The following is a 15,526-nucleotide window of genomic DNA, read 5'->3' as shown; positions in this document are numbered from 1 at the left end:
TGGGCCACTCACACTCTGGGTATTCCTATTGGCCTCAGCAGGCTGGCTGGAACCTGCAGAGAAAGAGAGTCCATGCACTGCAGCAAAGGTCTGGGCCTGATCTCAGGCTGGTCACTAGTTCCTCCTACCTCCACACCTTGGTTGTAGGCCCAAATGAATTCAGGAAGAGTTACCTACTCATTCAAGGGCAATGCCTAAGTGTCCCCAAGCCCAGATATTGGAGCACTGTACTTAAATGTCATTAACATATGTTCTGGGGAAGAGCCTTAGGGCCCACTTTGAGAAAAAGGGGAAACTAAACAGGTAGGCTGTGGATTCTTCAACGAGAGCAATTCCTGCTCTGTAGAGTTCTAAGTAAGAAAAGGGATTCTGCTGCTAAAAACAAAAAAACAAAAACACCAAACCAAAACGCTGAATAAGTCATTCTGCTGGAATAGGGGTAAGTAAACTACTGCCCAAGGGCCAAACCAGCCTTCCATTTGTTTTTGTAAATAAAGTTTTATTGGAACACAGTTGTGTTTGCTTGTTTATATATTATCTATAGCTGCTTTTGTACTTTAATGGCAGAGTTGAATAGTTGTGACACAGACCACATGGCTCACAAGGACTAATATATTTACTATCTGGCCTGTTAACAGAAAACATTTGCCAGCTCTTGTTCTAGAACGTCAGCCCTTCTTTTTGCCATTTTTCCCAAGTTGGCCGTACCAGATGTTCAAAGCTCCTACTTTGTGTTACTTCCTGTAAATGCCTTCAACCTGCTCACGGTGACAGCTGCCTTGGACTTCCATCACCAGTAACCATGGTCGAGATACATGGTTCTCGAACTTTAAAGTTCACTAGAATCACTTAGAAGGTTTGTGAGGACACAAATGGCTAGTCCTCATCACTGGACTTTGTTTCAGGAGGTTTGGGGTGGGGCCTGAGAATTTGCAGTTCTAACGAAGTTCCTAGGACTATACTTTCCGAACCTCTACCTATTCAGACCAACCTTCTGTCTGAAAAGAAGTCAAAATGCTGGATAAGACTTAAGAAACACCTTTATAAAGCCTCAAAGAGTAAAAAAAAAAAAAATCAGATATTAAGAAGCCAGGAGGGGGGCTTCCCTGGTGGCGCAGTGGTTGAGAGTCTGCCTGCTAATGCAGGGGACACGGGTTCGCGCCCTGGTCTGGGAGGATCCCACATGCCGCGGAGCGGCTAGGCCCGTGAGCCACAACTACTGAGCCTGCGCGTCTGGAGCCTGTGCTCCGCAACAAGAGAGGCCACGATAGTGAGAGGCCCACGCACCGCGATGAAGAGTGGTCCCCGCTTGCCACAACTATAGAAGGCCCTAGCACAGAAACGAAGACCCAACATAGCAATCAATCAATCAATCAATCAATCAATCAATCAATACATCTTTAAAAAAAAAAAAAGACCTACTGTAATTATCATTACACTACTTACTTAAAAAAAAAAAAAAAAAAAAGAAGCCAGGAGGTATGAAAATTTGAGGCTGACAGCTGCCTCTAATTCATTATAAGACAATCCTCATATCCCCAGTCACTGAGACCTCTTTTTCTAAGAATCTAGACTTACACATATCCCACCAAATGCCATCTTCTAAGTTCTTTTTCTATGTTACATCCCTTACATTCCCCCCACATATACAAAACCTTGTTACTTCTTTTACAGGTTTGTGGCACCAGCACTTCAAAGTACTAAACACTCTGCCCAACCTCTCCAAACCATCCTTGGTCTGCCTGTGATGTTCCCATCGCAACCTATATTTCTTTGTAATGACACTTAATTTTGTTACTTGTTCAGTATCTGCCCAACCTCTCCAAACCATCCTTGGTCTGCCTGTGATGTTCCCATCGCAACCTATATTTCTTTGTAATGACACTTAATTTTGTTACTTGTTCAGTATCTGCCCAGCCTCTCCAAACCATCCTTGGTCTGCCTGTGATGTTCCCATCGCAACCTATATTTCTTTGTAATGACACTTAATTTTGTTACTTGTTCAGTATCTGCCCAGGTCAGACTTCGTCATCATATCCCTAGCACAGTGCCTGGCACATAGGTAACTAGTGGGAGAGGCACAACCACAAGGATGTGGCCGAGTCAGTGAAGACATGAACCATGACTGAAGACTTTAAGCTATGGAAGACAGAGCAACAGCCGGATGAAGCCATAGGACAAAGGGGTACCAAGTCTTGACTTAGGATGTCAACATTTCATCAACAGTGATACATAGAACTTTACTTACCACTTTTAGAAACATACTTAGAAAGAAATTGAACAAATATAAGCTCTTATTCCCAGACTCACCCTTTGTTTCACAAGCAAAAGCTTTGCTCTGGCCCAAGCTCCATCCCCTAGAAGTAAGAGGGTCATTTCAACGGGGCTCTCAACTCTGGAGGTGAGTAGGTTCCTTTGTTTTTGCCTTCCAAAAGGTGGTACCCATTATCCTTATCGGTCTTGATGAGTGCCTGTGGGAAGGGCCAAGATGGTGGAGATGACCTCCCTTCTATGGGCAAGAAGCTGTCACCAGGGCACTTCTGCTTTCTCCCAGGTCTGGGCTGTCACCTATGGAGAGTGTTTGTTCTGCTTTACCTTAATAACAAAATCAAAGATGTGACAGCTCCATAGAGCAGCACATGGGCCCAGGATTTAAGTTATTCCAGTTCAAGCTGGATTAGGGAGTCTCTTGGACTTCTTATCCTGGAAGTCCTTGCTGTTACCAAGGTCCCACTACTCTGTCCCATCCACCCAGCCCTCAGCCAGGGACCCCAGGTTCACAGGAAACAGGGATCAGGTTGGGGCAGGGAAGCTGGAGGCCAGGTGGCCCAACAAGCCATTGGAGGAGGGAGGCTGTTTAAAGAAGGTGGAATGAGAACCTCTCCAGGCAGGCTTATGGAGCAGAAAATGGGGCCAAGGCAAGTAACTGCAAAAAGTGTATTTTCCTGGTAAATGTTTTTTCTGATAAGGAAGTGAGTATGCTGCAAGGCCAGGAGGAAAACCTAGAAGATGAACCTCTGCCAAAACTTGTCTTTTCCACAGGAAAAGTCTATTGTAATGATGTTGTTCCACAAAGGCCATAATGTCCTTAAACCTCAGCCCTAAGTTGTCTGGCTAAGTCTTTTTGGCTACATCCTTGGTTTCAGTATTTCTCATCCTTAAACCATCAACCTCCCAAACCACACTCAGGGCCCTTCTATAGAAGCAGCATCTCAGAACCAGCCCAGCTGGTGCCCTCTGATAAGAGCTGAAAGATCTTAAACAGTAGAAACTGGGAATGGGGAAAGAACATGGGAAGTGAACTAGGAACAAGCTCGTCTCCTGTTCATTTGGGATGCCAGTACACGGGTATACCATGTATACCAGGATACTTCTGTCTCTTATTTTAGTGCCCTACAAGCCCTTCTAGCTCTATCTTTCCCTTTGGCCTTCCTTCCCCTTGCCATGCACCAGCCTCCCCTGGTGTCTCAGTACTCTAACCTAATTAAGATTCTTCCTTTTCAATGTAGTAATTATGAAAAAGATTGTCGAGTCTTCTTTATGTGCATGGGAAGCAAGGTGTTTGGGGATACAGATGCCTAAATACAAGTTGTAAAACTGAAAACTCGGGTAAAAGCAGCCTGGAGAAGCCCAGATTCTATTCTGTAGTTGCAACTCACCAACTGTAGGATGTTGGAAGAATTATCTCCCCTGTCTGGGCATCAGTTACTCATGCAAGATGAGAAGGTACTTACCTCAATTGGAGGTAAAATTGAAGCTCAGTGAAGACAAGGAACTTCTAGTGTCCCATAGTAGAACAAGGATTTAAACCTAAGCCCTCTGACTTTAGCCCAGAACTCCTAGAAGAAGAGTGAACTGGCAGAAAACCAGCACTTACACAGACTACAGCCTGGCTTCACATCACATGATGCCCCAGAAGTCTCGAGTTTTGACGTTGGATTAACTTCATCCAACAATATTGTCATCCTGCACTGTTGGTGACTCAAAGTCCCTGGGCAGAAGCAAACAAATACTCTGGAAGCAGTATACCTTAGATTTTAGATTTCTCAAAAAGGATAATTCTTCAAATACAGTGTCTAGCACACAGAAGATCCAGACACATGAATAAACAGCATGAGCTAAAACCAGCACAGACAACAAAGACCAACTGGACTTGAGGTACTAGGAGTAGATTGTAAAATAATTGCTTTTCTGTTCAAGGAGATAAAACCCAAGCCTGAAAGTTGACAAAAATTAGAAGTTACTTAAATGACAGATTTAAAGAAAACAGGAGATTCTAGATCTCCTGTTGTTAAAATACAATGATCAAAAATTTTAAACCTCATTGGAAGGGTTTAATGGCATACTAGATACAACTAAAGAGAAAATTAGTGACCTGGAAAAAGAGGCTGAAGAAACTTTCTAGAGTGTGGCATGAAGACACAAAAGAAAGACAAAAGATATAAAATCTAAAATATACATACACATATACACATTCACTTGGAGTCCCAAAGGAAGAGAAAATGGGGCAGAAGAGAAGCAATTTGAATAAGATGTTTTATCAGTGCCAAATAACCAGACACCAAAGCATGGCTTCAAGAAGCCCAACAAATGCAAATTAGGATAAATAAATCTATACCTATATATATATCACGGTGAAACTACAAAAAAAAAAAAAAAGACATCATGGTGAAGCTACAAAAAAACAAGACAAACACTTCAAAAGCAGCCAAGCAAAAAAAGAAAAAGTTATCTTAAAAGGAATAATAGATCAAAAGCTGATGTTAGCAACAGCAGAAACCTGAAGATAGTGAAATGCTATTTTCAATATACTGAAAGGAAATAACTCCCAACCTAGAATCTTGTAGCCATCACAAGATCAACATTTCAGTAGGTAGTACCAATTTCTCCCCCAGAGGGGCTGGATTTACTGCAGAGGACACTACTAATCAGAGCAAGTAGGTTTGCCTTTAAAAGCTAAAACCAACTGAGTGAAAGAGACCAGACAAGGTACATACAGTACAGTTCTACTCATAGAACAAGCAAAAGTAATCGGTAGTGACAGAAATCAGAACAGTGGCTCCCTGGACAGGAGACTGGGAAACTGACTGTAATGGGGTGCAGGGAACTTTCTGGGGAGATGACATGACCTATATCTTGGTAGGGTGATGGTTACATGGCTATAGCCATTTGTCAAAGCTCAAAGTGTACACTTCTGAATTTTACTATATTTAACTAGGTTTTTAAAATGCAGCTGTAGCTAATTTAAGGCTCTATTAGACTATAAATAGCTAAATGAGTTTATTTCCAATGCTAGCCCTTCAAGTGTAAAGACCAGTATGGGGACAGGCCCCAAGTATACAGAGGGATATTTGCATAATTAATTTACAGTAGAAAAAAATGAAGAGACAGTTCTTGAGAGAGAGAGAGAGAATGCAAGCAGAAGCTAACTTAGTCAAGAAAAATAGGAGAAAGCACATGCATGGAAATAAGATGAACTAAAGAATATTTTGAACTATTCTAATGGCTATGCCTAAGTCCGGAAGAAATGGATAATTCAGTTTAAAATGTATTATAGTTTATTATTCCTAATTCCAGATAAGAAATAAAATCTAAACAAATCGGTTTCCATAGAAGTTATCAAAGAACTAGCTCCCTTAAAAAGTATCTGGCCCAGAGGGTCTCATAAGGAAATTCTACCATGTACTTAAAGGAGTATATTATTCCAGTGCTATTAAACTGTTCTAGAAAAAAGGAAAAGCATCCACATTTCATAATCAAATAAACAGTGATATGTAGATTTGATGATGTTTATATGAAGAACTATGGACAAATCTCACCTATGATTATGTTATTAATACTTAAAAGCCAAATAGCACTTAACAAGCAGAATCCATCAGCATAACAAAATAACCTTACCACCAAGTGGGGTCATACTGAGAATGGAAGGACAGTTCAATTCTATGATTTATATTAACTTTTCATTAATAGATCCTAAGGGGATAAAAGTCACTTGATCTATAGATGCTATAGAGACATCTGACAGAATTAGATACCCATTCTTGAGTTGGACAACTTGATGCCATGAATGGCTACCTCTTTAACTAAGACATCTCTCAGCCAAAAAGCCAGCCTCCTACTCAATCTAGAAACTGAAGGGTTTGAATTCATGAACAAGAGATAAGGCTGCCCATGATCACTGTGAAATATCTAACATTGTACCAGAGGTCTCAGCCAAAAATATTAAGCAAGGAAAGAAATTAGAGTTAAAAATAGGGAATTTGGATTATTGCTATCTACAGATTCCTACTGTCTACCTGGAAGACAAAAGAATTAACAGATGCTCTACAAGAGAATTTAGTATAGTTATAGGCTAGGGCCCCAATTCATCTTTTGGTAAATACAGTTTTATTGGGATGCAGCTACACCCATGTTGCATATATATGCTGACCAGACTTTGGTAGTGAACACTAGACCAGCACTTTCAACTGGGGTGACTCACCTAATGAGTGAGCCTAGCACTGCCTGGAACCCCCAACCACATGCAGCTTCATTTTCCTTTAATCCTAGATGTGCTATCCCCAACTTTCAGATGGGGTGAATGAGGACATAATTAATAACAGTCTGTTGAATTTAATGCAGCCCCCCAACATACCCAGAATGATTATGAACAGTGTAAGCTATTTTGGGGGTCACAGACCCTCTGAAACCCCAACATTATCAACAACTTACACTGATTGGGTACTGCCTTGAGCCGGGCTCTGGTCTGGATTCTTTGTATGCACCACCTGATTTAATCCTCAAAGTGACTCTATTAGGAGGGTACCACCATTAGCCTCACTTTACAGATGAGAAAACAGAGGCTCAAAATCAGGAGGTGAATCACACAAGCTCACACAAATAGGATGGGAAAGGGAGGCTTGAACCCCAGGCCCCACTGCCCTCTTAACTATCCCTCCCTGAGGCTTTTGCTGGAAGGGTGCATATCCCCTCAAAGCTTGGCTTTCACTTTCAGGGATCCAGAAGCCCCCTAAGTCCATCATTGCCCCACCCCACTGGGGGTCCAGGGGCCCAGGTAGAGCCCGGCAATGTTTGGCCTAAAGCCCCTTCTCACTCCACAGCCGCGGCTCCTGACCCAGCCATCCTGCACTTACCTCTGTCCCTGTTTTTACTCATTTCTTCTCTGGTCTAAAATCCTTATGTCTGATGAAATTGTTCTTAATCTTTGGGGCCCAGAGACCTCTCCACCACCTCCTCCTCTCACTAGGCTTGCTTTTACTGCTTTGGGCCTGCATGCTCTGCTTTTAAGCACAGATGATTTCAAGGGCAACAAGATCCTCCTTGCCCTTTCCAAAGGGATCTCCCCCAGCTGCTCTCAATTACCTAAAATGGCCTTTCTTTTTTAAAAAAAATTTCTTTAATTTATTGCTTTACTTTTAACTGAGGTAACATTGGTTTATAACATTATATGTTTCATGTGTACAACATTATATTTCAACTTCTGTACACACTACAGCATGCTCACCACCGAAAGTTTAGTTTCCATCTGTCATCACACAGCTGATCCCCTTTACTCATACCCCACCTCCACCCTTCCTCTCTAATAACCATTACTCTGTTCTCTGTGTTTGTTTGGTTTGTTCATTTATTTTCATTTTTTGTTTTTTTTTTATATTCCACCTATGAGTGAAATCATACGGTATTTGTCTTTCTCTATCTGACTTACCTCACTTTGCATAATATCCTCAAGGTCCATCCATGTTATCACAAATGGCAAGATTTCATTTTTTTATGGCTGAGTAGTATTCCATAGTATACATATACCACATCTTCTTTATCCATTCATCCATTGATGGGACTTCAGTTGTTTCCATATCTTGACTATTGTAAATAATCCTGTGATGAACGTAAGGGTGCATGTATCTTTTCAAATTAGTGCCTTGGTATTCTTTAGATAAATACCCAGAAGTAGAAATGTAAATTAGTGCAGCCATTATGGAAAACAGTATGGAGATTAAAAAATTAAGAATAAAATGGACTTTTCTTTGCACCATTACAGAGAGAGGCTCAGCAATGCCCACACCTGGGAGAACCACATTTTGGAGCCGTGGTTCTCAAACTTTGAAGGTCTTGGCATCACCTGGAGGGCTCATAAAAAGCAGGAGGCTCTTGGAAGTGGGTGAGGGCCTGGGCCTGAGTAGTATCTTGAGACCACCAGGTGATTCGGATACTTAGCAATGTCTGAGAACCACTGAAGCAAGCGAATCTCAATTGAAGCACAAATGAGCTACTAACCTTTCCCGTTTCTAGGGGGGTCACAGTTGAGAGCAGGCTGCAGTGGGTTAACCTCAGGCAGGAAGGGCATCTTGATGAGGAAGCACTGGAGTGATTGCCAGGAGGGCTGGTCCCAATCCCCCTAGCCCTACCTGACTGTGTGTCCTTGGCAAACCCACTCAGCCTTTCAGGTCTTCAGTTTCTCTTTGTTAAAGGGGGGGGGTCATGAAACCTACCTCACAAAGGGTGATGGGAATGGCGTAGGTGAATGAGCTCCACACATTTGGAGCTCCTGGTCTGCCTTCCCTGAGGGTCGACAAACAGAAGCAAGGCCAAAAGCAGCTTGTGGTTCAAGAATACCCTGTCTTGTGACTGTCCTCCAACTTCAGTGGGTGCTTGTTTAAAATGCAGGTGCCTGGGCTCCACTAAGGGATTTCGATCCAGTAGGTCTATAATTGGGCTCAGGAGTCTGCATTTTAAAACAAACATGGCGGGTGATTCTGGATTCCTCTTGGATGAGACGCTGTCCTCGTGGACTCCACATTGAGAGGACGCATGAGCAGTGGGCAGGCACTTTACCGAGAGCATTAGGACCTCACATATTCCACAGCCTGGCCTGCACTGACGACCCATCTCTTCTGTCATTTATTTGTTCATTCCCCACTCAAAAAAACAATTCACTGGGCACCTATTATGTACCAAGCACTGTGTTAGACCGTGAGACTATCAAAATGAAGGAAAAGTTCCCCGATTTCAAGGAGTCCCAGAATACATTTTCCAATGGAAAAGTCTGATCTTTGCTCAAGATCCTTCAGTGGCTCCCCTTCATCTTACAGGGGTTATAAACCCAAATACCTTCAAGGACACAATGGTAACAAATGTGCAAAGCTGGCTTAAGGCAAAGGGGAGGAATGGGGAGACTGTTGGCTAACAGAAGCCTGCATATCCCTCCTCTATGCCTTCAAGTTAAAAAAAAAAAAAAAGGCAAGCACTGCCAAGAAAAATGGTTTTACCAGTTGATTTCAGCCCTCAGCCATCAATTTGCAACCTCTGAATCCAGATTCTTTCATGTGGCACACCAGACCTCTAGAATAATCAATCACAAGTTTCTGCCTAGTCTCATTCTTTGCACATCTCTTCCTCCACCACCAACACCCCCAAAACACTGAACCCCCTGTAACGCTCCCAGCACACCATCATCTCTCATTCCTCCAGGCCTTTGCATGTGCCGTTGCCTCCACTCAGAGAGCCCTTTCACAAACCTACCCACTTGGCAGACTCCTGCTTCTCCTTCAGGTCTATGCCTGCATGTCACCTCCTCCAAGGAAACTTCCTCCCTGACTCCTTAGGCAGGTTTAGGGGCCCCAGCCTATATCCCCAGGCTCTTTGCTCATGCCTACAGTATAAAGCACAGCAGTGCCTCAAAGCCTTTGCTCTGGCTGGGTTCCAATGCCTGGACTGCTCTGCCCCCAGATACCTGCTCAGCTCACTCCCTCATCTCCTACGACTCTTTGCATAAATATCACCTTCTCTCGGAGGCCTCTTATGACCACCTACCTCATTCTGAAACCTGCTTCCACCCCTGCCGCACTGCAGTGCCCCCCGTTCCACTTTTCATGTTTTATAGCACTTTTCTCCTTCAAATGTACTCGATACTTATTTATTATGTGCACTATTTTCAGTGCCCCCTTCTAAAACATAAAGCTCATGAGAGCAAGGGTCTCTGCTTGCTTTGTTTACTGTTTCTCAAATGTAAAGAACGGTGCTTGGCCCATAGGGGAGTTCAACCACATTTATGACTGAATGAGCGAGTGGGTGAATTAATGAAGGAAGGAACGAATGAATGAACGAACGAATGGATACCATAATGCAATTATCTAAGGTCTGGGTCCATTCTGGGCAGTAGCTTCTTAGGTTCCAAGGCACAGAGGTGGTTCTCGGTTAGCGTTTGTTGACTACTATTGGTAGCTATTCGATGAGTGACTGAGGACGGGAATGAAGGAACCAATCGACTGCAGTCACCAGGTGACTGCTGACGGTGGAATGAAGACTTGCCCAGAGGGAAAACCCTCATTTCCCCCAACCTCCTGCGTTTCCCACCACCTGCCTGTGGGACGCCTGCGACCACAACAGCTGTAACATGCATTCGCCAAGAGGGGTCGCTAAACCCCTATTTTCCTTCCTGGCGCGGAAAACTCGGAGCAGGGGCCTCTGCAGACGCAGAGAAAGCGCGGATGGGAGGAAAGGTGGGCGAAGGCCCCGACCCGCTCCGAGAGCAGCCAGCGCCCCGGCCGCGTGGCGCGCGCCCACGGAAGGCTGGGACCGAGCTCGCGCCGACTGCGGGGCCCGGACGAGCCCGGCAGTACAATCCCAACCTAACTCAGAGCGACCCCTGCGCTCTTAGGGTCTCCTAGGATCTGTTTTTCAGATAGGACCCCAGGCTCAAAGAGGTTGGGTGCCTTCGCCAATGTCGCACGACTAGAAAACCTCAGGGGTAGGATTAGAATCCAGACTTGCTGAACGCTGTTGTTCCCCCTATCTACTCCCCACTCCTCCCCAGCTCTTTCGGGCTAAAGCAGAGCAAGATTCCAAGTCCAGTGTCTGGCTTGGCCTCATTTAGAAAGCCCTTGAGTCCTCTTTCCTGGTGAGGAAAGCACGGAGGTAGGCAGTGGGAGGTGGAGAAAAGACTTAGTTCCTCCCCCCAAGGACGTGGACCCAGCTGCCCTCATCTCCTGCCCTCCCTCACTCCCACCCTGGTTTGTATCTCCCTTGCTCCCTTGATTTCAGTTCCCTGGACGTTTAAATAGCCACCTGGCCACATGCAAATTCACTTGGGAAAGAGGAGCCTGGCAAGCACAGAGGTAAAGACAAGAGGGGAGGAAACTGCAAAGGGTCCCCTGACCCATCTCAGAGATAGACAGCAGTGAAACTGAGGCCCAGAGAGGAGGTGACCTGAGAAAACCCTGGCCCATGCACACTTGTGGCTAGAACCTGGGAGTCTATAGTGATGGGCTCTCTTTGAGGACATGGATCCAGAGTTCCACATACTGGGCCTCCCAACAATCCAGTGAGGAAAGTGTCCTTGGTTCCATTTTATAGATGGGGAAACTGAGGCCCAGCAAGTTTTCCTCAGCCTTGTGCAAGTTCACGCTGCTTGCATTGGCCTGACTCCAGGTGTGTCTGAATCTACGTCTAATGTGTTCTCTTCCTGGATTCCTGGGCCACAGCAATAGTACCCTAACGATTCCATTAGGTCTGGCCTGGTCTCCAGGTTGTATGAGGTGACCTGGAGTGGAGAGCCTGAGGAGCAGGAATGCCATAATGTCAGGATATGGTGGCTGTGACCCGCTCAACCCATCTTCCTCCATCAGGACCTGAAGAAGGTTGCCACTTGGTTGCCCTCTGGGGAACATTCTTCTTCCAACCAGTTACCCAGCAGGCCCTGTTCTTCAAAGGGCACTGCAAGTGTTCTCTCCTCCAGAAAGCCTCTCTGACCACTCCAGCCCCTCAGAGCTCCAACGACTATCCTTCAAGTTTCTGAGCAGTTGTCCGCTTAGGCATTCTACGACCTGAGCACTCATCCCCAACTGGATTGTAAAGACCTTGAAGAGAGAGGCTAACTCTTTGCTTGTACCTCCCTTTAGCCTATGGGGGCTGAGCATACAGTAGGGTCAAGGAGCTGCTTTTTGTTTACTTATTTGCTGATTACATGGGAAAACGGCTCTAAAAAGCACCTCTATGTTTCCAGGGAGTTTTTAACCGACTTCGAAAATGACATCTGTGTCCTGTGGGATAACAGAGAGGAAAGAATTATCACTATTCATTCATTCAACAAATACTTAATGAGCCACTGCCATGTGCTAGACACTTTTCTAGGCACTGGTGTCACAGAAGGCAATAAAAAGGGGCAGCCCTCTTGTAATTTACCTTCTAAAGCAGGTGACAGAAAATGAACAACGTATATAAACCAACAGAGTTGGATAAGTGCTATAGAGAAAATCCAAGTTGGGCAGGGGATTAAGAGCAAGAGGGAATGCTATTTGGACAGGGTAGTTAGGCAAAGACCCTCAGGAACTGAAAGAGAGTCCACATGGATCTCTGGGGGAATAGCTCCAGGCAAAGGGAACAGCAAGTGCAGAGGCCCTGAGGTGAGAACTTGTATTTGCTGAATTTGAGGAAAGGATCTCACAAGGTTTTGTGCACCTTGATGAGGACTTAGGCTTTTATTCTGAGCACGATGGGAAGACAGTACAGATCTTCTTGAGCTCGTATCTGAGTGACTAGCTGCCTTGTGGGGCTGGCTGGGGGCTCCCAAACCAGTCAGGACACCTGGGGCTGTGTGAGGTACATTCCTGGCTTGGATTCACTTGTTCTCAATGCTAGAATAGAACACCTTTGCTTCCTGAAAGCCTGAGGTCTTCATCTGGGATTCCTGGAGCCCCAGGACAATATTATCAACCAGGGTCCACGTCGGAGTCCCCTGGGAAGCTTTTCCCCAAACCAACGCCAAGTTCCACCTCTGCCTCGCCGACCCAGAGACTCTGGGGTGGACCATGGGGATGAATGCCACTCGTGAAGAACCCGTTGTCTACCCATGAATACATGATGTTTTTCCACTTATTGAGATCTTTAGTTTACTTCAGCAATGTTTTATAGCTTTCAGAGATAAATTTTGCATTTCTTTTGTTGACTTTGTTCTTATGTATTTTATTCTTTTGGATGCTATTGTGAGTGGAATTGTTTTCTTAATTTCATTTTCAGATTGTTCATTGCAAATGTATAGAAGTACAATCGATTTTGGTATATTGGAAAAAAGAACCCACTATCTGGGACTTCCCTGGCGGTCCAGTGGTTAAGACTCCACGCTTCCACTGCAGAGGGCGCGTTTCGATTCCTGGTCTGGGAACTAAGACCCCGCATGTGTGCTGTGGCCGAGAAAAACAACAACAACACTGTCTTAGAGGGGCTGTGGATGGGCCCCAGGGGACCTCTCATCCCACACTGAATTTTCTCAGCAAGTACATTTGGTGTTAAAGGAATGATAAGGACCAGGCTTTCATCAGAATCCCCCAAAGATGAAGAATCATATTCTAAGGCAAACAAAGTAGGTCTGTGAGGGAAAGCACTATTACAGCCCACTGCCCCCTTCACCCTCCCGTTCGTTCCCTCCCCACCCTCCTGCCCCTCCTACCCCTCCTGCCAATGCCTTTTCCTCTGGCTTCTCCATCTCATTACTTTGCCTTGATCTATTTCGATGGCAGCATCTCCCTTCCTTCCAGTACTTAGTTTGCTGCCAGCATTCAATACCTCTTCAAATACGAATAAGCTGTTCTCCTTACCAGAGCTGTGGCTCAGTTAAGTCAGTCTTTTCTGGGCTCTTTCTGTTTGCTTTTCCCCAGCGTCTTTCTGCTTCAGCTGTCAAAGAGGAGTTTGTCCCAGCCACCCCCCTCTCCCTCTGCCCAAGACCCAGGATACTGCTCGCTCAGGGCACAGAGAAAAGGGTTTTGTTACATTAGCCATGGACACTATCTACTCCTGTCACCCACACTTCAAAGCCAAGGGGCCCCCTTCAGGAGCCCTGGTCCTGGGAGGGAGACTGAGTGTCCTCGGCCCTGGGGGTGCTGGGGGAGAGCAGGCGGGAGATGGCAACCGTGGGGTGACTGGGTGGCCTGGCTCCCCGGGGGGAAGGTGCTGTCTGGCTTTGGCAGGCTCTGAACTCATCCGCTTGTTGTCTGGACCTTGTTGTTTGCTGTGATCCCCTGAAATGTCCCTTTCTCTGAGTGAGGTATGGTGCAGTGTGGTGTGATCTATATGGGGTTGTTGTCAAGAGTCTGGGTGTCAAGTCACAAGTTCGAATCCCAGCTCAGCCACTTAGAAACTGTGTGGCTCTAAGTAAGTTATTAAGCATCTCTGGGCAGCAATTTCTCATCTGTGAAGAGAGGTGAGGGAAGAGGGATGGAGAGCATTATGTGAAATAATGAATATAAATTTGAGCCTCCCCCTGCCAAATTCTGCCCAGCCATCCACCACACCACTCCTCCCCCGATCATCTCAACTTTCATTCTTTCAGTCCATGTTTATTGAGGCCTACTGTGCGCCCGCCAGTCTCCCAAGACTGAAGTCATTACATGGAATGTTCTGGAAGGAGCTGACTCCTCTCACTCTCCCCCGGGAGACCTAGAGATGATGGGTCGAGAGTTTTCACAGGACATTTTCTCCCAGTTACTCCACAGTTGTGAGTTCCTTCCTACTGGGAATCTTCTTGGCAGGAAGTCTCCTCGTCCCCTGGGAGGCCTGCTCTGACTTATTGGGCTTCTGTTGACCTGCGTCTTCCCCCAAACCCAGAATCTACAAAGTTGGGCTCCAGCACTTCCTTTCTTCCTAGGAATTCTTGGGCAGGGACAAGACCTAAGTGTCCCCTCTCCCATCGGCCCACTCTGCTAAGTTCTCCTCAGAGCCAGAGCGGACACCTTCACCCCAGAGCCTTTCAGAGGGCGGTTTCATCCTGGCAGTCACTGTGTCCTGGGCACGTATATAGAGGCGGGCCAGACACTGTGCTGAGCGCTTAGCAACATTATCCTGTCACACACACCCCAACCCCACCCCCATAGCCCTGTGGCAGCCTGTAACACCGGTGACCACAATGAATGCCCTTGTGTAGTGCCCCCCCATGCCGACTCTGGGCTTGGCCATGTGTCACGAGTCAGCCAGTGGTACATTAGCCCACATGATGCAAACAGAGGCTTGACAAGTGCTTGGCCCCTGGGGCTTGTCCTCTTGGACCGCTTGCCCTTGGAAGCCAGCCGCCATGCTGCACAGAAGTTCAGGCCAGGCTGTGGAGTGATGAGGAGCCTTGTGGAGAGAGCGCCTGGAGGGTGAGATGCCATCTTGCACATTCCAGCCCCCCGACTGAGCCCCACTGACCCACAGAATTGTGAGAGAGAATAAATCAGTGTTGTTTTAAGCCCCAAAGTTCAGGGGATGATGTGTCACACAGCAGTAGAAAACTGAAACAAACCCCGAGGCCCAGATACTATTATTATCATCCGCATTTTACAGATGCTGAATCTGACCTTCGTAGAGCATGAGTATGTTTCCCAAGTTTGCCTACTGAGTAAGCAAATGTGGTAAAAGTGAACCACTTGGATCTCCCGCTGAGGGAGCCGAGTGGACCACAGCCCAGCTCTGTCCCCCCGGGCCCACCATCGCATCCTCACTGAGGCAGGCTTCCTGCTCCCCGCAGGCCGCGCCCAGCCTGTGATGGGCCGTGGCA

Source organism: Eubalaena glacialis, chromosome 10 (genome assembly GCF_028564815.1).
Source record: "Eubalaena glacialis isolate mEubGla1 chromosome 10, mEubGla1.1.hap2.+ XY, whole genome shotgun sequence".
NCBI classification, from domain to species: Eukaryota; Metazoa; Chordata; class Mammalia; order Artiodactyla; family Balaenidae; genus Eubalaena; species Eubalaena glacialis.
Note: the sequence above shows the minus strand (reverse complement) of the source record.